We start from the raw sequence: 27,973 nt of genomic DNA, 5'->3' as shown, positions 1-27,973 counted from the left end.
ACATTTGTGGAGTGGTTGAAACACAAGTTTTAATGACTCCAACCTAAGTGTATGTAAACTTCCGTCTTCAACTGTAGGTAATAGGGTGTCATTTGGGACGCACAGGAAGAGGAACGCGAGAGAAAGGATATGAGGTAAACATGAGATTCCACCAGTATAGTTTGATTGGGCACTATTGAATGGTGAATTACCATTGCCAATATCCATGTGTGAGTCACCGTGGAGTCTGAACGATAGGAGAAGCAGTCTTAATCAATAACATATGCCTTTACTAGGTAGCCTAAGGCAAGCGAGGGTGTAATATTTGAAATGTCGATGGTTTAGTCTCGAAAACTAATGAATTACCTTGTTTTGGTATAAAATCTGGTACCATAGAGTGTTTCACTTTAAACGAACAGGTAACTCCCAAAATAATGGAAACACTTTCAAAGTAAATTGAAAGCATGTGCTTCCACAAAGTGGTTCCTAAGTTAATTAAGCAATTAACATCTCACCATGCTTAGCATCATGTATAAAAATGGCGGGCAGGTCATTATTTTGGCTGCCATGGCTATGCCCCCATAGGATGACAATGCCCCCATCCACAGGCCAGGTGTGGTCACTGAATGGTTTGATGAGCATGAAAACGATATAAACCATATGCCATGGCCTTCTCAGTCACCAGATCTCAATCCAATTGAACACTTATGGGAGATTCTGGAGTGACGCTTGAGACAGCAATTTCCACCACCATCAACAAAACACTAAATTATGGAATTTCCTGTTGAAGAATGGTCCCACATTCCTCCAATAGAGTTCCAGACACTAGTAGAATCTATGCCATGGTGCATTGAAGCTGTCCTGTCTCGGTGACCCAACGCCTTATTATTAAGATAGTGTTTGTGTTTCCTTTATTTTGGTAGTTACCTGTATGTAGAAAGATGGAGAAAAGATTAAAGCAGGTTTCATTTGATTGATTTGTTAGGATGTACTGCAGCAAGACTTCGTTATTTGAGGTGGATTAAAGGGTGATATTTCATAAAGTAATTATGAGAGATACTGAGAGTAAGATATAATGGATGTTTTAAATACCATGTGAGAATCTACTCAATGCAATTCGAGCCCTGGAGTTATGCAGTCTGATACTGACTGTGGCCTGTTTTCATCTTCATTTCATCACTGACTATGAAATTAAACCAATCTCACCTGGATATTACCTAAGAATATCTGCAATATCACAGAATATTCAAGATGTCAATATTAATTTAACTTGGCATTCAGATCAATGCAATAAAACCCAGATAATTTTGGCAGCTTATAGTTGGATGTCAAATGTCATGATGCATAATGCTTTTTTTCTCCAATTCTTTAGCTGTTCCATTGACCCCTTCTAAAGGGCATTGCTTTCATATGGGATTATATTGACATCCCTGACCTATTGGTACATATTGGTACCATGCCCACACGTAATCCTGTATCACACAAATCCCATCCATCCATCCACTGTCTCTTGGCCTTGTTAAGCATGGTCAACATAGTCACAGACATCTGTCCTGTCTGTGCTGACCTCCGGAGGGGGTCATTCAGAGAAGCCCAATCAAGGTATAGGCCAACCCATCCACCCCCAGCTGCACCAGAGGTGATGCTCAGGCCCAGGCCAGCTGTTCAGCTGCTACCCCATGACTGGCAGCTGACTGACTCGGCCAGACAGAAACTCCCTGGTCTCTCTCTCTCTCTCTCTCTCTCTCTCTCTCTCTCTCTCTCTCTCTCTCTCTCTCTCTCTCTCTCTCTCTCTCAACACACACACAATTATTTTTCTCTGCCTGTCTGTCCATCTGTCTGTATTCTCTCTCTCTACCTCTCTCTCGCTCTCTCACACTTTCTCTCAGTGATGATGAGCGCCATGAGAGCAGAACCATTGTTCGTCAGCAGGGGATCCTGTCCCATCCCATCTGCTCTGTCAGCCTCGCCTCAGAGCAATACGAAGAGCAGTACTTCCAAGACATATGATAACTACTGATGGTCTAGTTACTTTAGACAGAAACAAAAGTAGGGGGACTGGTCGGGGAGGATGGGTATGCATGATCAGCAACAGTCTAGCATTCCAAAGGTTGCATGTTCGAGTCACGTCGGGGACAACTGTAGAATTTTAACTAACCCTTCCCCTAACACTTATTCTAAACCTAGCCCAATTCACCTAACCTGCTACGTAATTTATCCTAACCGTTGTCATTTTTCACCTAACCGCCATCCGGCAACATAAATTCTCCTCTTAATTCTCCTTTGTTGTTATGGCGCAACCAGCAACCTGGTCTCAGATAAATATGTGCAATACTATATGTCCTCCAAGATGTATGATAAGTTACATCATCCAATTTGTATGCTATTTTACGACCCGGTAAGACATATGACACTACACGTCCTTTAATTCTTACAATATTGTACGACCACTATTCCATTCATAATGTAACCTAACATAACATATCATACTAAATGTTGGGTCACAGATTTATGCACAAAACAATACGAATTGCCCTGAGACCACATTGGCTCTGTCCGCCCCTACTCCTCTGTATGGACAGCAAGGTACACAGAGGTACAGAAACCCAGTGCCTGACCTTTCTCCACCCTGACTTACAGTATCTGTCAATAATGTTTTAAAAACCCAATGCTGATTACTAATCGAGGGTAAAGTAGCTGAGTAAAGCAGGTTTAGAAGGAATTGGTTGTGGCAACCTTCAGATAACCAATCCATGTCTGTACCCATACTACACTGCCAGTTGGGGCACAGCAACGGTACTGTTACTGATACTGACCCACTCGTAGCATTGCTAACTCTGGGAAATCAAGCTTGATAGTGTTTTGAAAAGTTGCCTATTCACCTGAAGCCAACCATAATAGTTCTATAGGTAGTGGTTTCTTCCAATTGCATTCTTGAATATTTTAATATCTGAAAAAGCAGACTATTTTTATCCATTGAAGTCAAGTTTCTTTCTTTTGCAGAACAGTACATTTTCATAACAGTAATCATTACGTTAATTTGATTGGTGCATCAATCAGCAAAGTTAATTAGACAAGCACATACTGTAAATGCTAATATGTGTCTGATTTGACACTGCTTAAAATGTGTTATTACATCGTACATCATCATTACCCAGAAATTACGCCAAACAGTGAATACATAATGTCTCACATATCTCTCAAATAAATGAAATCCTCCATAATTACATTGTGATTGGGTCTATCACTGTGAGAGAGTCTGCAAAGTAAGTCCCAGAGAATATGAAATTGGATTGTGAAGTGCAGGAGGTGGAGGCCTTTTGAGGTTGAGTCAGCACTTTTCACTGAGAGCTTAATTTACTACTCAGTAAGTGGCATTATTAGTGGAAGTCTGGGAGTGGGAGACTGTCTGACCTTTTAACACCCCCGCACCTGACAACTTCTTTATTCCCTACACTACTCAGTACATACAGTTGAAGTCGGAAGTTTACATACACTTAGGTTGGAGTCATTAAAACTCGTGTTTCAACCACTCCACAAATTTGTTGTAAAGAAACTATAGTTTAGGAAAGTCGGTTAGGACATCTACTTTGTGCATGACACAAGTCATTTGTCCAACAATTGTCTACAGCCAGATTATTTCACAAATAATTCACTGTATCACAATTCCAGTGGGTCAGAAGTTTACATACACTAAGTTGACTGTGCCTTTAAACAGCTTGGAAAATTCCAGAAAAGGATGACATGGCTTTAGAAGCTTCTGATAGGCTAATTGACAACATTTGAGTCAATTGGAGGTGTACCTGTGGATGTATTTCAAGGCCTACCTTCAAACTCAGTGCCTCTTTGCTTGACATCGTGGGGAAATCAAAAGAAATCAGCCAAGACCTCAAAAAAATAATTGTAGACCTCCACAAGTCTGGTTTATCCTTGGGAGCAATTTCCAAATGCCTGAAGGTACCACGTTCATCTGTACAAACAATAATACGCAGTATAAACACCATGGGAACACGCAGCTGTCATACCGCTCAGGAAAGAGATGCGTTCTGTTTCCTAGAGATGAAAGTACTTTGGTGCAAAAGTGCCAATCATTCCCAGAACAACAGCAAAGGACCTTGTGAAGATGCTGGAGGAAACAGGTACAAAAGTATCTATATCCACAATAAAATGAGTCCTATATCGACATAACATGAAAGGCCGCTCAGCAAGGAAGAAGCCACTGTTCCAAAACCGCCATAAAAAAGCCAGACTACGGTTTGCAACTGCACATGGGGACAAAGATCGTAATCTTTGGAGAAATGTCCTCTGGTCTGATGAAACAAAAATAGAACTGTTTTGCCATAATGACCATTGTTATGTTTGGAGGAAAAAGTGGGAGGCTTGCAAGCCGAAGAAAACCATCCCAACCGTGAAGCACGGGGGTGGCAACATTATGTTGTAGGGGTGCCTTGCTGCAGGAGGGACTGGTGTACTTCACAAAATAGATGGCATCAGGACTGAGGAAATTTAAGTGGATATATTGAAGCAACATCTCAAGACATCAGTCAGGAAGTTAAAGCTTGCTCGCAAGTGGGTCTTCCAAATGGACAATGACCCCAAGCATACTTCCAAAGTTGTGTCAAAATGGCTTAAGGACAACAAAGGCAAGGTATTGGAGTGGCCATCACAAAGCCCTGACCTCAAGCCTATAGAAAATGTGTGGGCAGAACTGAAAAAGCGTGTGCGAGAAAGGAGGCCTACAAACCTGACTCAGTTACACCAGCTCTGTCAGGAGGAATGGGCCAAAATTCACCCAACATATTGTGGGAAGCTTGTGGAAGGCTACCCGAAATAAATAATTCTCTCTACTATTATTCTGACATTTCACATTCTTAAAATAAAGTGGTGATCCTAACTGACCTAAGACAGGGAATTTTTACTAGGATTAAATGTCAGAAATTGTGATTATATAAATTATTATTACATACACGACCATTCAAAAGTTTGGGGTCACTGAGAAATGTCCTTGTTTTTGAAATAAAAGCACATTTTTTGTCCATTAAAATAACATCAAATTGATCAGAAATACAGTGTAGACATTGTTAATGTTGTAAATGACTATTGTAGCTGGAAACGGCAGATTTTTTATGGAATATCTACATAGGCGTACAAAGGCCCATTATCAGCAACCATGTGTTAGCTAATCCAGGTTTATCATTTAAAAAGGCTAATTGACCATCAGAAAACCCTTTTGCAATTATGTTAGCACAGCTGAAAATGATAAACTTGAATTTGCTAACACAATGTGTCATTGGAACACAGGAGTGATGGTTGCTTATAATGGGCCTCTGTACACCTATGTGGATATTCCATAAAAAGACAATAGTCATTTACAACATTAACAATGTCTACAATGTATTTCTGATCAATTTGATGTTATTTTAATGGACAAAAAAAATGTTTTTCTTTCAAAACAAGGACATTTCTAAATGACCCCAAGCTTTTGAATGGTAGTGTACATTAAATAAAGCATCTCTCCATCCAGCCAAATAGACACTTTTCAAAAAGGAAATACAGGATAATTGGTGGTTACCGCTGTCTCTCTATCTCCATCAGGTCATCCGTCCCAAAGGCACTGGCCCAACGACCCACATGTGGACTGGACAGCATGATTGAATCTCTCCTCCGCATCAGGCAAAGTGCAAGTATCAAACCTCAAACCTACACGTACCCTGCAGAGAGACACGATCAATTCATCCATAGCTACATCTATCGCTCAACAGCAATTGTGTTCTGTCACACACAGAGGCTTTGACTTTACATCGGTTGGGTGTTGAGACTCAAGGTTTTGAGGATAATAGGATGGGACCTCTTCTTCAAAGAGATTGTTTCGGATGGAGCATTAGTCATTCCACTGCTGCTCTGTGTCATTGTAAAACAGTCGGTTGGCCTTTCTTTCGTAGTTACGGTGGAGGGCCCATTATGTCCACACATAGAAAACCTCCATCTGAGCTTACCCTAAAAATGAAATGATAGTATATAGTATATACACTCCCAGGGTTATAGTCCCTCGTACTCCAGGGAAAAGGCAACCTTTGATATTTCAGGCTATTTAAGCCTGGAATCTTGACAATCATTGCCTTGGTTTGATTGATTATGTGATGAGGCCTGATGAAAACCAGCATGCCCGCTGGCTTCCCTCTCAGAATGCCCACTGGGCACAGACATCAATCCAATGATCTATTCCATTTTGATTCAACGTTATTTCATTGAAACGACGTGGAAACAACGTTGATTCAACCAGTGTGTGCTCAGTGGATGGAGTTGTGAACCAACCCCAAGCAGAATCCCAGTGGTTCACACTCTGTCAGGTTCATTTTGTTTCCCAAATGAACGATGTTCTCTGGTGATACCTCAGTTGCACTGTTAGCACGTCGATGTCAGATGCCTGCGCCGGCGAAAATAGGTTATTTATGGCAACGAAATGCCACGTTCTACAGTCAGCACAAGTCATCTGGGCATCTGGCTAGCTGGTCAGTTTCTTTATGAGATGGTATAGGTTGTGGAGGAGAAGTGATGGAGAAGAAAATGAGAGAGAGAGAGAGCGAGAGAGGTGTCCGTACTATCGCAAGAGAAAGCGAAGAATATTTTTTTATAATAGTTTTGTGCCTTGGAGCAATGTACATTTTAATGAATGATAGAAAACCAATTATCAATGGCTGTATATTAATATAACAGGGGTGCGAGCTGACCTTTTGCTTGGACTGAGTGAAAAATGGCATTCCGGCAAAAACGTTGATGCCTTTTTTAAACTTGACTCATTGGACACACTTTTCCCTCCCTTCCCTCCTCAACCCCCAGAGATTTCAATTAAATTTTCCTATTGAGTTCTTACTTACTTACTTAATCTCGCTGGCTCAGGGCGGAATTAGATTGTGTTATTTAGCCTTCTTCCAGTTTAATCGAATAATGTTCTTCTGTGTTCTGCATTAAAATGCAAAGTTTTTAGGGCAGAGGTACTTTGTCATGCTTGAGCTCAGTGCCTAGTGAAAGTCTACACACCCCTTGCACAGTCTTCACAATTTGCTGCCTTAAAATTGGATCACATTTTTTTTCTTCTACAAATCTACATTTTCAAAGTGAAAGAAAAATCCAAATTAAGAAGAAAAACTATGTCTTGGGACTTGCTACTTTTTGATCCCGCAAACTCCCCAGTCCCTAAGGATGCCAAGCATAATCATAACCTGATGCTGCCACCACAATACTTGAAAATACAGAGGGATTCAGTCCATGTTGTGTTGGATTGGATTTGACCCAAACCTGTAGTTTTTAATTTAGGTGAAAAAGTTAATGTCTTTGCTGTATTGTCTTCAAACAAAATGGATGAATTGGAGTTGATTTAACACAGGCTTTCATCTTTTCACTTTAGCCCCATTTATACCTGGTTCTAACATTCATCCTTTGTCCTGATATTGTCCACATTCTGATCGTGCCCACATTCACCGTCAGGGATTATGGAGTTTGTCAGGATCAAAATAAATATGAAAGATGCAAAGCCCATAAAAAGTTAGAGGAAAACCTGCCTCAGTCTTAACCTAACCCTGGGATGAGGGATATTTATATTCTGAAACCAAATTTACTGAGCTTGAGCAATTTTGACAAAAACAATGGATATATGTTGCCCTAAGAGTTGTGTAAAGTTAGTAGACTCTTATTCAAAATTATGCACAGCTGTAATAGCTGTCAAAGGTACTTCCACAAAGTATTAACTCTGGGGTGTGAAGACATACGCAATCAATGCATCCTTATTATTATTATTATTATTATTATTATTTCTTAGTAATTTGGATAACACAAAAATATATATATTCACTTTGAAAATGTGGAGTTGGTTGTTTAGATCCGTACGGAAACAAAATCAAATGAATGCCATTTTTAGTTTTAATTTTAAGGTAGCAAAATGTGACGACTGTGCCAGGGGTGTGTAGATTTATAGCGACTATCTTTTAAGGGAAGTTGTGAATTGAGTGCCACTCTGAACTGTAATAAGTAAGTTGTTACTGCTGTGTGTATCTGTAGACTGACACGGAAAAAGGTGATGAAGGATCATGTCCAATCCTTTTCTAAGATTTCCAATTATAAAAACAGTGCTGTAATTTACATTTTTACATTTCATTAATCTTGCAGAAGCTCTTATCCAGAGTGACTCATAGTTAGTGCATTCATCTTAAGATAGCTAGGTGGGACAACCACATATCACATGCATAGAACGTGCAGAGTCAAAGCTAGTCAAGTGCAAGTGCTGGTGAAGTTTTTTTATTTGTATTTAATTTAAAAACATTTGGGGGGGGTGAAAAAGATGATTATTTAAGATACTGTTTGAAAAGGTAGGGTTTCAGAAATCACCATAATATCATCATACAGTATTTTGACATGGTTTATTATACTTTTATTATGTACTAATCATATTGGTTGAAAAGGGGGGAAGAACACTGCCAAAATCTCTAAAACGACATTGGAGGCAGCTTATTGTAGATAAATCAATATTAAAATGATCTGGCAACAGCTCTGGTGGACATTCCTGCAGTCAGTGTAAGGTTCTGCTTTTCTTTTCTTAGTCAACCGCGTGTTCTTGAACATAGCCCTGTTTCTTTGTGTTCTGAACATAGCCCTGTTTCTTTGTGTTCTTGAACATAGCCCTGTTTCTTTGTGTTCTTGAACATAGCCCTGTTTCTTTGTGTTCTGAACATAGCCCTGATTCTTTGTGTTCTGAACATAGCCCTGTTTCTTTGTGTTCTGAACATAGCCCTGTTTCTTTGTGTTCTTGAACATAGCCCTGTTTCTTTGTGTTCTGAACATAGCCCTGTTTCTTTGTGTTCTGGAACGTAGCCCTGTTTCTTTGTGTTCTGAACATAGCCCTGTTTCTTTGTGCTCTGAACATAGCCCTGTTTCTTTGTGTTCTGGAATGTAGCCCTGTCTTTCATTTTTGTTCATTGATTCCACCTGTGTTCGTTTCGACTGGGATCGAACCTACGTCTGTAGTGACGCCTCAGACCGCAGCGCCACTCGGGAGGACCTTTAAGAGGTTTAACAAATTGTAGAGATATTCCAATTTTAAATGCATATGCCTCGGTGCTTCTAGTGTTGAAGACGTGGCGACCAGTAAGTATTTTCTAAACCTCGTGCTTTGGGCTGGATGTGTCAATGTGTTGTTCATACATACATAATCTATGAGCAGAATTAGTGTCTTACCTCAATTAGCCATGAAATACCTAGTTGTGCAACGCCATTTCCCCTACATTTTACTCCACTTGGGCCAGCCCCAAGCAATTCGAGATCCAGCCAATGCACTTCAGTCCCTTGCCATTTGAGTGACAGCTAGCAAGATGCACACACAGCAGAGCAAGACAGAGCGCAATGACGTGGCGCACATATCTGCATCTACTGTATTTGATGTAGCACCACTTTTTTTCTTGTAAGTGGTATTTTCAAAACTACTGGCTAAAAGTACAAAGGTACAGGAGACTGTCTTTAATTAATTGATGAATGTTTCTGGTGTCTGCACAGTCAAGGATCGAAGACAGTTATCAGTGAGCAGGTATAAGTTCTACTCTAAAACGCTTGAGAACCAATGGGTGAAGAGTATTTTCCTTTGGAGCTCCAGGTAATAAGCATTTACCCCTTTAACTTATGTTGTCAAACATGGAAGACCATGGAATTGGCAATTTGCAAAACCAATTTAAATACAGTGATTAGATGAATAGACGGGTTTGGCAGACAACGTCACGAAAGTGATGCACAGGCATTAATGTGGCTGTAAGAAGTTGAAAATGGCGCTGGAGTGTATAGCAGCCATCTTATGGGCTCCTGACCAATTCAGTTATTTTGTGTTTTTTATGCTGATCTTTAACTTTGTTGGTACATAATGTCTCCCCCATCATTTCCTATGACCGAAAACAGCTTCTGGACATCAGTACATCGATCACTAACCTCGATTTGGATGAAAATGTCTGCTTGAATGAGTTGGGAGCGCTGGATGTTCTGCTTACTCCAGACCAGGCCCTAATCCCTCGGACTCGAAAGAGAAAGCAGTGGTCAAAGAGAGGCAGGCGAAGCGGCATTCTGATGAGACTATGTCGGCGAGCAAATAGACCTCCATTGCCCTCTGTTCTATGGGCGAGCGTGCAGACGCTGGTGAACAAACTGGATCTCTGTTTGAGACTATCCTATCAACAGGACTTGAAGAACCTGTAATATCCTATGTTTCTCAGAGTTGTGACTGAACAGAGACATGTGCATCTTGTTGGTTTTTCTATGCATCGTCAAAATCGGACAGCAGACTCGGTAAGACTAAAGGAGGAGAGGTGTGTCTCATTGTTAACAATAGCTGGTGCGTGATCTCTAATGATAAGGAAGTCTCAAGTTTTTGCACACCAGAGTTAGAATAACTCAAGATAAGCTGCAGATGATACTATTTACCAAGAGAGTTTATCTACAGTACCAGTCAAAAGTTTGGACACACCTACTTATTTCAGGGTTTTTCTTTATTTTTTACTATTTTCTACATTGTAGAATAATAGTAAAGACATCAAAACTATGAAATAACACATATGGAATCATATAGTAACCAAAGTGTTAAATCAAAATATATTTTATATTTGAGATTCTTCAAAGTAGCCACCTTGCCTTGATGACAGCTTTGCACACTCTTTGCATTATCTCAACCAGCTTCATGAGGTAGTCAACTGGAATGCATTTCAATTAACAGGTGTGCCTTGATAAGTTAATTTGTGGAAATTCTTTCCTTAATACGTTTGAGCCAATCAGTTGTGTTGTGACAAGGTAGGGGTGGTATACAGAAGATAGCCCTGTTTGGTAAAAGACCAAGTCCATATTATGCCAACAACAGCTCAAATAAGCAAAGAGACACGACAGTCTATCATTACTTTAAGACGTCAAGGTCAGTCGCAACAACCATCAAGCGCTATGATGAAATTAGCTCTCATGAGGACCGCGACAGGAAAGGAAGACCCAGAGTTACCTCTGCTGCAGAGGATAAGTTTAGAGTTATCATCCTCAGAAATTGCACCCCAAATAAGTGCTTCACAGAGTTCAAGTAACAGACACATCTCAACATCAACTGTTCAGAGGAGACTGCGTGAATTAGGCCTTCATGGTTGAATTGCTGCAAAGAAACCACTACTAAAGGACACCAATAATAAGAAGAGACTTGCTTGGGCCAAGAAGAACGAGTAATGGACATTAGACCGGTGGAAATCTGTCCTTTGGTCTGATGAGTCCAAATTTGAAATTTTTGTTTCCAACCGTTGTGTCTGTGTGAGATGCAGAGTTGGTGAACAGAGGATCTCTGCATGTGTGGTTCGCACCATGAAACATGGAGGAGGATGTGTGATGGTGTGGGGGTGCTTTGCTGGTGACACTGTCAGTGATTTATTTAAAATTCAAGGAAACACTTAACCAGCATAGCTGGCACAGCAATCTGCAGCGAAACACCCTCCCATCGGGTTTGTGCTTAGTCCCACTATCATTTGTTTTTCAAAAGGACAATGACACAACACACCTCCAGGCAGTGTAAGGGCTATTTGACCAAGAAGGAGAGTGATGGAGTGCTGCATCAGATGACCTGGCCTCCACAATCACCCGACCTGAACCCAATTGAGATGGTATGGGATGAGTTGGACCGCAGAGTGAAGGAAAAGCAGCCAACAAGTGCTCAGCATGTGTGGGAACTCCTTCAACACTGTTCCAAAAGCATTCCAGGTGAAGCTGGTTGAGAGAATACGAAGGGTTTGCAAAGCTGTCATCAAGGCAACTTTGATTAATCTCAAATATAAAATATATTTTGATTTGTTAAACACTTTTTTGTTTACTACATGATTCCATCTGTGTTATTTCATAGTTTTGATGTCTTCACTATTATTCCACAATGTAGAGAATAGTAAAAAAAAAAGAAAAACCCTGGAATAAGTAGGTGTGTCCAATATTTTGACTGGTAATTTATATTTTTTTTGTGGCCATCTATTTACCACCACAAACGGATGCTGGCACTAAGACCGCATTCAACGAGCTGTATAGGGACATAAGCGAACAAGAAAATGCACATTTAGAGGTGACGTTTCTTGTGGCCTGTGATTTAATACAGGGAAACTGAGATCTGTTTTACCTTATTTTTACCAGCTTGTCACCTGTGCAACTACAGGCGACACAACTCTAGATCACCTTTACTCCACACACAGAAACACATAAAAATCCCTCCCTTGCCCTCCCTTTGGCAAATCAGACCATAACTCTAACCTCCTGCTACTCAAACAGGAAGTACCAGTGACACGCTCAATATGGAAGTGGTCCAATGAAGTGGATACTAAGGTACAGGACTGTTTCACTAGCACAGACTGGAATATGTTCCAGTATCCACCCGATAACACTGAGGAGCTTACCACATCAGTCACCGGTTTCATTAAGTGCATTGACAACGTCGTCGTGACCGTACGTACATACCCCAACCAGAAGACATGGATTTTTTTTTTTATTTCACCTTTATTGAACCAGGTAGGCCAGTTGTGAACAAGTTCTCATTTACAACTGCGACCTGGCCAAGATAAAGCAAAGCAGTGTGACAAAAACAACACAGAGTTACACATGGGATAAACAAACGTACAGTCAATAACACAATAGAAAAATCTGTATACAGTGTGTGCAAATGAAGTAAGGAGGTAAGGCAATAAATAGGCCATAGTGGCGAAGTAATTACAATTTAGCAATTAACACTGGAGTGATAGATGTGCAGATGAAGATGCAAAAGAGCAGAAAAACAAATATGGGATGAGGTAGGTAGTTGGTTGGATGGGCAACATCCGGACTGAGCTCACTAGCTAGCTAACCTACAACTGTTATGTATTTGAGAGACAAGTGCTCATTGTGCAAATGTATTTGTTTTCAATAAATATTTGGAGACTAAATATAGTTTGCTAGCGGTTAACAATCTCTAAGCCAACTGTGTCTGTTTTGCCACATACCCGTATATTAACCATCTCACTGTGAAGTGAACCAACGCTTCATCAGACTTAGCATGATAACTAAACTCTGTTTCACATCTCATAGATTTTCCTCCCATCCTTTTCCCTCCTTTAGATTATGGAACATAATAATAAGCTCTATAAATTGACTTCAAGACTACTAATGAAAAGTCCATGGGGTTAGCAAAATGAGAGGCTAGAAACCCCTGCCATAGCCTACAGTAGTCAGAGAACTGATGGAGGGGAGCTGGCCTCTCGGAAGCGGACGAAATCTGAATAGACAAGTCCAGAATCCTCCGCCAATTTCTGGCAATTTCTTTGGGAGCGCTTATTGCCTGTCAAAGATGACCCATTTTTTTCCCCCGGCTGCCTAATATGGATCCGTTTTCATGCCTGTCTGCTCCTAAAAAGCTCCCTCAGATGCTTGGCATCAGGGCCGTTATGCAAGAGCTAATGAGTGTGGCATCGTGTGGCAATGATCTGACATGAGCCCATGGGTATACTATACTGCTCTTCCCTGAATAGCTGGGTGAACATTGGCCAGTCAGTGCCATTCAGCCTTACACAAAATGCCCCTCACCCACTGTAGCTTAGGCCATGTCAAACATGCTGAATGGTGGACTTTGATGGACAGGATTCAGCCGTTATGCGCCTCTGTTAATACATTTTTACAATAATGCTAAATGAGATATCAGGACCATGATGTTTTAGTGATTTATGAATTTATTAGGATCCCCCAATGGTGTTGTTTGATGATTTGTGTATTTGTATTGTACTGTTAGACACTTACTGCACTGCTAGAGCTAGAAACATAAGCATTTCAGTGCACCTGCTTTAACATCTCCTAATCTATGTACGCAATGAATAAACGTTGGTTTGATTTGATGTACCGAGCTGTGATACCATGATGTACCGGCAACATTTGAATGTACCATATACAGTAGGCACAAAATGTGTCAATGCCTTCAAATTATGTAGGCTATCTCACGCACATTTACGTTCACTACAGGATTGCTAAAAGAAGTGAAGTGTTAATATAAGGAATGTACCTTCGTATTTTGTCTCAAATTTCGAGCGGCTGATGGACCAACCACACAGACAACCAGAAGTGTAAGTTCAAATAAAATTGTATTCAACATACTGGCTTGTAAGGAAAACTTTGACGATTTTGCATTGCTATGTTTCAGATTGTATATCAAGTGTTGTTATAAAAGTCAGATTCATTAGGCATCCCATCTAGATGCTCAAGAAAGGGCCCCCATCACATACTAGGGTTTCCTGTAGCTCCCCCCTCTGGCATCAATGGCAACTTAGGGCACCCTTCAATGGGCTATAGGCTGCCTCTACTTGACACACCGGGTCACCATCCCCTGGGCTATGGCATGCTCCCCTTCAGGCAGAACAGAAACAGCACTCCCCATCAGTCATAGCGCCCTCTTTGGGCTCCGCTGCCCCGCCTCCGATTGGGCTAACAAACAGCCATCTCCAGCCACACACTGACATCATCCAGGATAACAGCTCTGTCCACCTCACTCAGTTAAAAAGCCTTTAAAAACATGGGTCAACCCAATGGACTGGGGCTAATCCCAACTGAGATAAAGAGGTTAAAAGTACTTCATTTATTTTAAAACTGCAGAACAAGTAAAACTACTGGCAGTAAAAACATCACCTTGCTTGGAGAACTCTCCAAACACATCTGACACACAGGTTAACACTAAAAGGCCAAGGGGATAGTTTTGACCCAATATGAATTTAAAGTTTAAATAACTCTACCATTTTCTAAGTCATGCCCCCCTCCGTCCTTGACTTTTCCCCCAAAATATATATTTAAAATGGCAATATGTAACTTTTTGGGCAACCCGACCAAATTCACATACTGTAGAATAGTTCTAGATTCATCATGTGAGTTATAGATCTATCATTCTACTTGAAAGCAAGTCTAAGTAGTGGTAAATCTGTTCTATGTGTGCTATTTCTATTCTTCCCGTTCTTAAGTTTAGTCTTTTACTTTCGGTCTTTAAACAGCTGAAACAGTTTTTTTGTTATGGAAAATATATTTCACAGCGGTTTAGATGGTACAAGGATTCTCTACACAAACACGTTACTTGCTCACAACAGCTAAATAAGTTATATTAAACGGAGGTTGAACTTCCTGATTTGTCTTGGGGGTGTGGTTTGATGTGGGTGTCGCGTTTGTCTTTGCCATTCAATAACAACAAACAAGGGCAGTGGTGAGTAGTGACATTAAGGTAAGCTAAGCTAGCTTTGCTATGGAGAGAAGTTCTGAAGTAGAGGACTTCTCCCTTCCTGACTAAGTCACCATCTCAAGATGGTCAGCTAATTCAGTTCTATCTGTAGGTTAAAGCCTGCGCTGACCTTGTGTTTTGCCAAGCTGACAGCAGCTAGCTACTGAAGCATAGCTTGGAGATAGGTGCAATTGGCTATCTAGATAGATGATATTTTTCTGTCAAATCACAGTTATGCTGAGATTTCAAGAGCCAGCGTCGGGAATGTGTTTCATTAAACATTCATTCTACAACACATTGCTACAAAAGTAGCTTGCAACTTTTCATCACATCATGTCGGTCTTCAGCTCAATATTCTACAACTGGCTAGTTTTGTCTCGTCTCTCCTTATGTCTGTTGTTAGATCTTTCCTGGGGGATATAATATAATTGGTACCATTGGAAAGAAAACACTTTGAAATTTGTAGAAATGTTAAAACAATGTAGGAGAATATAACACAATAGATATGGTAGGAGAAAATCCAAAGAAAAAACAACCAGAATTCTTTCTTTTTTGAGAGACCATGCTCTTACAATAGAAAGTATAAGGGCATAATGGAAATTAGCTCCCTGGATGCAATTCCTATGACTTCCACAGGGTGTCAGTAGTCTATGTTCAAGGTTTCAGGCTTGTAACTTCAAAAACGAAGAGGAAATATACATTTTTAGTACAGGGACAGTCAAGGGAAATTCGTGTTTGCGCGAGCCATGAAGAAAGGACGCACCTGCTAAAATCGGTTTCCTATTGAACATACTTCTTTCCGTAAGAAATATTATAGTTTGATTACATTTGAGGGTATCTGAGGAGTAAATAGAAACGTATTTTGACTTGTTGAAACAAAGTTTAGGGGTAGATTTTTGGAATCCTTTCTCTGCATGTTGAACGAGTGGATTACTCAAATCGATGGCGCCAACTAAACAGACTTTTTGGGATATAAAGAAGGATTTTATCTAACAAAACGACACTACATGTTATAGCTGGGACCCTTTGGATGACAAATCAGAGGAAGATTTTCAAAAAGTAAGTGAATATTTAATCGCCATTTGTGAATTTATGAAACCTGTGCCGGTGGAAAAATATTTTGATGTGGGGCGACGTCCTCAAACAATCTCATGGCATGCTTTTGCTGTAATAGCTACTGTAAATCGGACAGTGCAGTTAGAGTAACAAGAATTTAAGCTTTCAACCGAAAATAAGACACTTATATTTACTTACATGTTTAATATCCATAATTTTTATGATTATTTATTTTAATTGCGCGCCCTCCAGTTTCACCGGAAGTTGTCCTGCTAGTGGGACGCCTAGCCCTAAGATTATTAATCACCTTTTGTCCCTTGTGTTTGCCAGCCCCTGATGGGCATGGCAGCGTAGATCAGCTCCAGGCCACTCTCATCACAGATACTGGTCATGAAGGAGTCTGACTCACAGATCTGACCCAGTTCCTATCACAGAGAAAGAGAGGGAAGGAGACAGAGAAAACTGTCACCATTCAGTCATGGAAGGCAACAGTAAATACACCGTTGAACATAACCAATCAGAGATGATGAATAACAGCTAATTCACAAGGGATATGTGCCAGAATGGCACTTACTCATTGACATTACTCACCCGGGCCCAGGAGGAGTCCATAAGGGTAAGGGGGCACCTCTGTACAACATAAAGACACATACAAACACACAAAGGGCTGATTACATGATCAATGGTGCCTCGCTCCCGTACGAGCCGAACACCTTCTTTACCGGCTTCGAGGAAAACAACATCAAGCGGTGCTCATGAGGTCTGTGTGCTCTCGTTCTCTTTGGCCGACATGAGTAAGTCATTTAAGTGTGTTAACCCTCGCAAGGCTGCCGGCCCAGACGGCATCCCAAGCCGCGTCGTCAGAGCATGTGCAAACCAGCTGGCTGGAGTGTTTACGAACATATTCAATCTCTCCGTATCCCAGTCTGTTGCTCCCACTTGCTTCAAAATGTCCATCAATGTTCCTGTACCTAAGAAAGCGAACTTAACTGAACTAAATGACTACCGCCCCGTAGCACTCACTTCTGTCATCATGAATGGTTTTGAGAGGCTAGTTAAGTACACTATCACCTCCACCTTACCCGACACCCACTATAATTTGCATATCGCCCCAACAGATCCATGGACGACACAATCTCCATTGCACTGCACACTGCCCTATCCTACCTGGACAAGAGACATGCCTACGTAAGAATGCTGTTCATCGACTAAAGCTCAGCCTTCATCACCACAGTGCCTTCCAAGCTCATCACTAAGCTCAGGGCCCTGGGTCTGAACCCCTCCCTGTGCAACTGGGTCATGGACTTCCTGACAGGCTGACCCCAAGTGGTGAAGGTAGGCAACAACACCTCCGCCCTGCTGATCCTCAACACGGGGGCCCCACAGGGGTGCGTGCTCAGCCCCCCTCCTGTACTCCCTGTTCACCCATGACTGTGTGGCCACACACGTCTCCAACTCAAATCGTCAAGTTTTCTGATGACACAACAGTGGTAGGCCTGATTACCAACAATGATGAGATGGCCTACAGGGAGGAGGTGAGAGCCCTGGTGGAGAGGGGCCAGGAAAATAACCTCTACCTTAACGTCAACAAAACAAAGGAGCTAACCATGGACAACAGGAGACAGCAGTGGAGAGGGTCAAAAGCTTCAAGTTCACTGCCAACTTGAAATGGTCCCTTCATATAGACAGCGTGGTGAAAAAGGCGCAAATAACTTCTATCTCCAGGCCATCAGACTGTTAAACAGTCACCACTAGTCGGGCTCTGCCTAGTATCTTCCCTGAACCCTAGTCAATGTTCTAGCCGGCTACCACCCGGTACTCAACCCTGCACCTTATTAAAGATTGCTGCCCTATGAACATAGTCGTTGAACACTGGTCACTTTAATAATGTTTACATACTGTTTTACCCACTTTATGTGTATTTTCTTTATTCTAGTCATAGCTTATCCTACATAACTACCAGGATTGGGGAGTACTGGATTAGGATTACATGTAACCTGTTACATGTAACTGTTAGCTGATATGTTACCAGCTACAATATTGTAATCAGATTACAGATACTTTTGAAAAACAAAATTATTACTTCTAGGATAACTTTTAAATTCAGAAAGGATCTTTGCAAAAACAATATTTGACACTTTTCTGTTAATGACATTCAAATCAGCATTAAAAAAAGGCTCAAGGTTAAGTTTATTCTGTCTCAAGCGCGTCCGAGGACAAGACAGATACCACTATGATACCAAATACGTTCGATGGATCGCGGGAAAAGAGCGGAAATAGGCTTTTGTAGGCTCCAGTTCAAGCTGTCATCCAATGGTGTGACTACTGTCGGCATCCAAAGATGATCCAACTTGAATAAACATTTGGAGGTAAGGACAACAGCAGTGGTGTAGTCTACGGCGATACGGATATCACTTATTATTGATATCTACATAACGCATTGATGTGAAGTACACTGCTGCTGCTCTCATTTAGTTATTTGCACCTTGCGGATTGTAGTCGATGTGGATGACTGTTCAGTAATGTATATGTGTATTTTAAATCAATAAATGGTTGAATTGAAGAAGTTTAAGCTGCCTATCAATCATTGTTTTTGCGACCAGTGGACAGCCAGTGAAAAAAGTGTTCTTGCAACAGCTGCAGTGCAGATCACAGCCTATGGAATAAAAGTTTAAGGGAGTTCCTCCCTTCTAAACTCCCCCGTGGTGTTGTGCTCCATACTGTCAAACAGTTGTATAATTCCAGAAGGACACGATTGGGGCTTTTATTGCTCAATCTAATTCGTGCTGACACATGCTCAAACTCGTACACTTTTGATAGACTTAAGCAGCTGAAATTGTCAAGATATCAAAGTGTCACCCAAAACAAACATTTTAAACAATAGGCCTATAGGAAATGCAGCATATGGCAAACCTTTTTCAAATGCATATAGTACTTTTCAGTAGTGCTCAAAACATGCCATTCTGAAAGCAGCATTTATTTTCCAACTCGAAGCAATGGGCCCAATCAATCCTCCATCACAACAAAATCATAAACAACAGAGTAGGCTAATAAGTCCTTTGTTTTTGGGTTAGGCTCAGGTAAAACAGTTTGGCTAATCTACATTTCCAAATCCAAATCGTGAAGATCAAGGGGTGTTAAATATATTGGAATGACTGGGAATCTGACAGACTGTGTTTTTTGTTTTATGTAAAGATGTAGCCTAATCATATTATTATATGTAGTAGAAGCCTACATAACCAACCCATAAGATAAAATGCAACATCCATTTATGGTCAGCTATGAAATCTCTAACATTGATTTGTCCTGCAATAGATGTCGTTGAATTGGTAATACTAATTTGTGTCTTCTTCTAATACCTCTTGAGCAGGTTGGCGTTTATCGGGATGAGTCTTGTCCTTGAAGCAGAACTTAGCAATTTCCGCTAGATGGGGCAGCTGCAAAGTCAAAATTGGCTATTGTAAAAATGTATGAAAACCAAAATGTACTTTATTTTAAGGTTAGGGTTAGATTTAAAATCATCTGGTTTTATGACTTTGTGGCTGTGCCAGCTAGTGACCACTCAGCAGAGCTGCCTCCAGAACAACATTCATGATGAAAAACAGTAACCTGCACCACTTAATAAAACACCACCTCGGTGTTATTTTGTTAGTATCCCCGTTAGGTGTTGCAAAAGCAGCAGCTACTCTTCCTGGGGTCCACACAGAACATGAAACATGACATAATACAGAACATTAACCGACAACAGCTCAAGGACAGAACTACATTTTTTTATTTTTACAAAAGGCATGTGATGGAAAATTGTATGTTTGTGCTTTTCTATAAACCAATTTCTGTGTTCATGCAAATGACTGATTGAATGAATCCTCACCATCAGTATGTGCAATTTGGCAGTACGCCCATAACCTTGTTTAGAGAAAGGGATATCTCAGTTTCAAGGTCTTAGCTTAGAGAGAAGAAGCCTTGTGAGGTGTTGTCTGTCACATGCATGACAAAGTATTGGCCGTCACATGAATGAAGCAAACATTAATTATGAATGATGAATAACATAAATCATTGAAATATAACTTGTCAGTATATAAGGGAACTAATGGGGCTGCCCCGTTAGAGCTCACTTCTGACCGGTACTTTATGCATATAAGTTTGACTGTGACCTCTCCAGCTCGCTGACAATAAAGAGGGATTCATTTGACTGTCCCTGTGTAAGAATTTCTACAACAATTTGGCATCAACAAAAAGGATGATTGATTCTGCCTGCGGAGCTTTCCAGTGGGGGTCTATGAGGAAAACCGGTGGCGCATTTTATGAAGCGTGAGGAAAATTCCAATCTGACCAAAATTCGACGCGATCCGCTCAGGTCAAACCCAAACTGTGAGCTGCCCAGGAGGAGACACATCATCGGCGAACAATTGAGGGACGGCAACTGATTTCAGTAAGTCAATTTATATGAATTTGTATAAAAACATTATGAAACCAATAAAACTAAACATAAAGATGAAGGAGGGAATCAATCAATCAATCAATCAATCAATCAATCAATCAATCAATCAAATGTATTTATAAAGCCCTTCTAAAGGCCTTCATGGTAGTGTACAGTACATATCTAACCCAATTACCTCGTACCCCTGCACATCGACTAGGTACTGGTACCCCGTGTATACAGCCAATTCATCGGTACGCATTGTTTATTTTTTCCTTGTGTTATTATTTTATACTTCTTTCCCCTCTGCATTGTTGGGAAGTCAGCATTTCACTTAGTCTACACCTGTTGTTTACGAAGCATGTGACACATGTTTATTTTTGATGTCCTGGCCATCTGCCCAAGATTGTTGAACAACTTTATGGAAGCCCATTTTCACTAGAGCATTTCCAGAGCAATATGTGCATTGCACATCAAGCTACCGGCAAAAATAATCTGTGGCAGCAATTCTCCCTAGGCATTGCCACCACGTGTTAATGGTAAAAAACGGGGCATGTATGTTGACATAATTGGAATCCAAACCCAACCCTCGTGTATGGCATGACGAACTCACAAATGATTGGATGTGACTGACTTTATGGCCAAAGTGATCCTATTTACACGTTGTAGTAGGTTTTGACACTAGAATACATGTTTCTGACTCATATCGATGCCATATAGGCTGTTTTCAAACAAAGAAATAGCTTTTTTTTGGTGCAGTCGATCATTAAAAAGAGTCTAGTCCAAGTGAAGGTCTCCTTTACAAGGAGAAAATATACAGCTCTATCCTTGAAATGCACCGTTTTCAAGTGTCAGCAGGTTTGATCATGACTGGGGGTGCATTAAAGGCTTTTTATATCTGCCATATATTATGACTTTGTTTTGGCCCCATTTGGTTTGAAAGCTTTTTCCCTTTATGGCATTGCTCCTAACTTGCATCAATTTGTCATGGCAGATATTAGCCTGTCTCGATCGAGAAAAATATATTTTGTGGAACGATTATCGTATCCCTAAGCCCGAACCTCTACAACTTTCTGAAATGTTTTATTTAACCTTTATTTAACTATGAAAGTCAGTTAATAACAAATTCTTATTTACAATGACGGCCTACCCCGCCAAACCCTAACCCGGACATTGCTGGGCCAATTGTGTGCCGCCCTATGGGACTCCCTATCACAGCCAGTTGTGATACAGCCTGGAATCAAACCAGGGTCTGTAGTGACAACTCTAGCATTGAGATGCAGTGCCTTAGACCGCTGTGCCACTTGGGAGCCCAATGTTGTTTTATACTTTCTGGTTCCTTCAGGGTCAAAAGCTGAAGTCTTAAAGGGATACTGAGAGATTTGGGGATTTAGGTATTTTTTCTAGTTACCCAGAGCCAGATGAACTCACGGACAGCATTTGTATGTCTCTGCGTGCAGTTTGAAGATAATTGACGTTAGCTTAGCACAATTCCTGGAAGTCTCCAGGTACAGTAGCCAGCTCCTCTCAAATCAGGGAAACATACATGAACTACTCCAAAGCTATGTTTTCTTTATATATGAAGTATATATGAAACTATACGAAGTTGATTATAGATGTTTTAAATGCAGTTTATTTTGTAATTATTTTCTCCAAAGTACGCATTTCATTCATTTGCCATGGGTGCAAAAATAGGCTGTGTGTGACCTCTCAAGTCAACACAGCTAGCCAGCTGCAACAACGGGACTGCTTCAGTTTTGAGATTTCTGGTACTACCATCGTTTTTGCAATATGGTTCGTGAGTGTGCTGTGAGAATTTATAAAATATTGACTACTATGTCAGACTATAAATGACCAACCACCCAGCTTTGGAGTAGTTAGAACAGGGATGGGCAACTGGTGGCCCCCCTTTTGTAGGCTTGTGGATAAATAATAATAATAATAATAATAATAATATACACTGAGTGTACAAAACATTAGGAACAAGTTCCTAATATAGAGTTGCACCCCCTTTTGACCTCAAAACAGCCTCAGTTTGTGCTTCCCACAGTTGTGTTTAGTTGGCTGGATGTCTTTTGGGTGGTGGAACATTCGTGACACACATGGAAACTGTTAAGCATGAAAAACACAGCAGCATTGCAATTCTTGACACACTCAAACCGGTGCTCCTGGCATCTAATACCATACTCTGTTCAAAGGCACTTAAATATTTTGTCTTGCCCATTCTCCCTCTGAATGCCACACATACACAATCCATGTCTCAATTATCTCAAAGCTTGTCTCAAAGGCAATTGTCAAAAAAATCCTTCTTTAACCTGTCTTCTCCCATTCATCTACACTGATTGAAGTAGATTTAATAAGGGATCATAGCTTTCACTGGGATATACTTGGTCAGTCTATGTCATGGAAAGAGCAGATATTCCTAATGTTTTGTACACTCAGTGTGTGTATATATACATATGCACTGAACAAAAATATAAACGTTGGTCCCATGTTTCATGAGCTGAAACAAAAGATCCCAGAAATTGTCCATATGCACAAAAAGCTTATGTCTCTCAAATTTTGTGCATTAATGTGTATACACGCCTGTTAATGAGCATTTCTCCTTTGCCAAGATAATCCATCCACCTGACAGGTGTGGCATATCAAGAAGCTGATTAAACAGCATGATCATTACACAGGTGCATCTTGTGGTGGGGACAATAAAAGGCCACTCTAAAATGTGCAGTTTTGTCAAAGAACACAATGCCACAAATGTCTCATGCTTTGAGGGAGTGTGCAGTTGGGATGCTGACTGCAGGAATGTCCTCCAGAGCTGTTGCCATAGAATTTAATGTTCATTTCTCTACCATAAGCCACCTCCAACGTCGTTTTAGAGAATATAGCAGCATGTCTAACCGCAGACCATGTGTAACAACGCCAGCCCAGGAACCTCCACATAAGGCTTCTTCACCTGGACAGTTGATAAAACTATTGGTTTATACAACTGAAGAATTTCTGCACAAACTGTCAGAAACCTTCTTAGGGAAGCTCATCTGTGTGCTTATCGTCCTCACCAGGGTCTTGACCTGACTGCAGTTTGGAGTCGTAACCGACTTCAGTGGGAAAATGCTCACCTTCAATGGCCAATGGCACGCTGGAGAATTGTGTTCTTCACGAATTAATCCCGGTTTCAACAATACTCGGCAGATGGCACACAGCATGTATGGTGTTGTGTGGGCGAGCGGTTTGCTGATGTCAACATTGTGAACAGAGTGCCCCGTGATGGTGAGGTTATGGTATGGGCAGGCATAAGCTACGAACAACAAACACGATTGCATTTTATTGATGGCAATTTGAATGCACAGAAATACCGTTATGAGATCCTGAAGCCCATTGTTGTGCCATTCATCCACTGCCATCACCTTATGTTTCAGCATGATAAACCATGGCGCCATGTCGCAAGGATCTGTACACAATTCCTGGAAGCTGAAAATGCCAAAGTTTTTCCATGGCCTGCATTCTCACCAGACATTTCACCCATTGAGCATGATTGGGATGCTCTGGATCAATTTGTATGACAGTGTGTTCCAGTTCCCGCCAATATCCAGCAACTTCGCACAGCCATTGAAAGGGAGTGGGACAACATTCCACAGGCCACAATACACAGCCTGATCAACTCTATGTAAAAGGAAATGTGTCGCGCCGCATGAGGCAAATAGTGGTCACACCAGATACTGTCTGGTTTTCTTTTCCATGACCCTACTTTTTTTTTGAAGGTATCTGACCAACTGATGCATATCTGTATTCTCAGTCATGTGAAATCCATAGATTAGGGCCTAAATAATATATTTCAATTGACTGATTAACTGTAACTCTCAGTAATTGATATATATATAAAATGAGGAACTCAGTCGGGGTCTCAACTTACTGTTGAGAGCTAGAATAGTAGAATAAAGGTACAATCAAGGTACAATTTCAAAATTTGCTTGTGCATCAGCGGTTTTTGTTTGGTTATGACAGTCACTCAATTAACAGCAAAACATTTTAAGGTTAGTAAGTTAGTCTAGCGGCCAGCTATCTAAACTTGTAGTAATCATGGTCGAATTAATGACTGAGTGGCCCCCATAGATTTTGTTAGTCACTTTCACTCAAATATCATATTAAAAATGGCAAACATTTCTCTCCACTTTATGGCAAAATGTGTAGAATTGCAGCAAACTTAATTTAAAACTGCAACATTTTCTCTATGCCCCATGGCAAAATGTGTAGAATTGCAGGAAAATAAACTCTAAAACCAATTTGTTCTCTCTAATGTCAAGAGGAGGGCCACTAAAATGTTATGCTCGCAAGGTGGGCGGGGCCATGCAACAAAAAATTTCTTGGGGCCCCCAAAAGGCTATGGCCGGCTCTGACTGCATGTGTGGGGATGTGGGTACACAGACTGGGCCAGCGCTGGGCCAGTTATTGAAAGGTCGCTGGTTTGAATCCCCGAGCCGACTAGGTGAAAAGTCTGTTGATGTGCCCTTGAACAAAGTACCTTCATTTCGCTAAATTACTAACATTTATGTATATTAAAACATGTTTATCCTTCTTTCAAGTATGCTTATTTCCATATTCATGGGAGGCCCATCTTATCTATGCAGTCAGCCTGGTATGCCATCCCATGTACATTGCAAGTATCACAGATGGCCAGCTCTGTTGGGTAATGACTGGAGGGATGGAGAGATGAAGGGAAGGGAGTGTTCTGGCTTACCCAGGTGATGCAGACCTGGCGTGGTGAGTTCATGCTACCACAGAGAGTGGTTTGTGGGATTAGGACTGACCGACGTAAACGACCAGGCTCATGTTGTGGCCGAGCCACCTGGTCATCAGTGGGGCCGCAACGGTCCATCTGCCTGTCATCTGGTAAACATGTAGGAGGCCAAGGCTATTCTTACATTTGGTGGCAGCAGTGAAATACAGGCCAGTATCGCTACATCTTATTTGTCTACCTTTCTACCGAAGTGTGAATGTGTACACTCTTCACTATGGATTTAAATGTACCTTCCTTTAAAATCTGTGAAGGGAAGTGAACAAACGCACACTTAGGGTAGACAGGTAGAGAATCGTGACGTTGCATGTGTCATCATAGAGTTCCTTTTTTGTTCCACAAGCGTTCTCATCCTTCTTAAAGCAGCTAGAGCATTCATAACAGTATTGTTGCCTATAGTAGAGTATTTCAACCAAACTCAAGGCATTTATTCTGGATTTCTGCTAAATCCATGACAACTATTGTTGTTGGTGGCTGTCAAAAATAGTTTTTAATTTCTGTCTCCGAGTAGGAAGTTGCACAAATGAGAAATGCATAAACAGAGGAAAGAGTGGGAAGAAAACATCAACAGTAAAAATGAAAATGTCTCAGTCTGACGAAGTCTGGCTTGACACGATAGTTTGAACTGTTTGTTTCCGCATCAATATCTTTTAGCTGGAAATAGAGCATGAAGAAGTGAGATAAACAATAAAGTCATTACATTGTGTAAGTGGTCTAGCTTTTTGGATGTAACCTATTTTGTAAATGACTGTCTCTGCATGGGACTACTATATTGAATATGTTATTCTATAATTGATTGACTAGATTGACTGATGTTTTTTAAGATTGTCATTGCTTTATTTGTATAGCATTATAATCATATAGTGAAACTAACTACTGTAAAAGCATGAGCAATTTTGCTCCTGAGATTTTGGCAAAATACCTAGTTTCTATCACACATTCCTTGGGAAGCATTGTCTCTCTTAATTGTTCAAAAAAGAAAGAAAGAGGAGACTGGGAAAATAACAAGCTGTCAGTGGAATCTGTAAATAAAACTGATTTAAAATCTCTCTCTCTAACACAAACACACACACACACAAATGTTTTATCCCTTTTCCAGATGAATGAAATATTCTGTGAGCAGGTCAATTTGTGGTTGTGATGCACACGCTGGGACAGACACACAGACAGTCATATTAATTTGGTGGATGAGCGCCCAGATTTGCGCATGGTCCATCCATGGCGTTGTCCAAAAGACAGAATAACAGCTTTATCATATGTGGCATCATTAGCCTGTCTCATTGTCAGGAGGGGAACATGTATCATTAGCATTAACCCTGGATGAGGCAGTGTATTACACCTTTTGACTTTCACTGTGCAACACAAAACATGGCACATACATTGAGTTAGGGAGTGAGGCACAGTTGATTGCGAAATATATTATTCAAAGCTAAACATGGACACACACATGTGCATGTATACACAGACACACACACGGACACATGTGCATGTGCCAGCAAGGAGGGTGTGGGAGGTGCTGGAGCATGGCCCTCCCCTCTCCCCTCTGCAGCAGCCTTCATCTATATTCATGACCTCCCAGAGCGATGGAGGGAAGGAGGAATGGAGAAAGATAAATTATCACACACACCTCTCACACACACACTCCTGCCCAGAGGCAGTGTCAGAGGTCTCCCCAGCAAGGGGAAAAGCATTCATTTTAAAGTCAAAATCCCCTGCCCCTTCCCTCCCTTTTCTTCCCTCTTATCTGATCACTTCTTATCTCCTCCGCCATCTCTCTCGCCCTCTTTTAACTGTCTATAGCTCTGTATTCTGACAAAAAAAGACAACTGTACAATTTTTAACTGCTTGTTATAAGAAATGGCTCACACAAACATACACATACTGTATAGAAATGCACACACACAATGTACGTACATACAGTACTGTTCAAAAGTTTTCGAACACCTACTCATTCAAGGGTTTTTCTTTATTTTTACTATGTTCTACATTGTAGAATTAGTGACGACTTCACAACTACGAAATAAAACATATGGAATCATGTAGTAACCAAAAAAGTGTTAAACAAATCAAAATATATTTTATATTCTTCAAATAGCCACCTTTTGCCTTGATGACAGCTTTGCATACTCTTGGAATTCTCTCATGTGCTCTCTCTCTTCAGGACACTGTTGTTCAGAGGAGCTAGTCAACAACACAGCTAACACAATCACTTCAAACTGAAGCTGGAAAGACTGCAAACTAGCTGCACTTTGTTTTGTTTTACCTTTTTTTCAATTGACATTTCTTTGTATATATCAATACAAATGATGCCATCTAATTCACAATTTCGACTGGATTAGAAATGCTGCCTGCCTGTCTGCCTAGTCCCGACTAACGACACGCTCAATACTATGGGACAGCTGGAGATCAAATTTGAATATTGAAACAACGTTGCAAATGTCGGAGAGACAGACTGCAAGGTCCA

Source organism: Salmo salar, chromosome ssa09, assembly GCF_905237065.1.
Source record: "Salmo salar chromosome ssa09, Ssal_v3.1, whole genome shotgun sequence".
Lineage (NCBI taxonomy): Eukaryota > Metazoa > Chordata > Actinopteri > Salmoniformes > Salmonidae > Salmo > Salmo salar.
Note: the sequence above shows the minus strand (reverse complement) of the source record.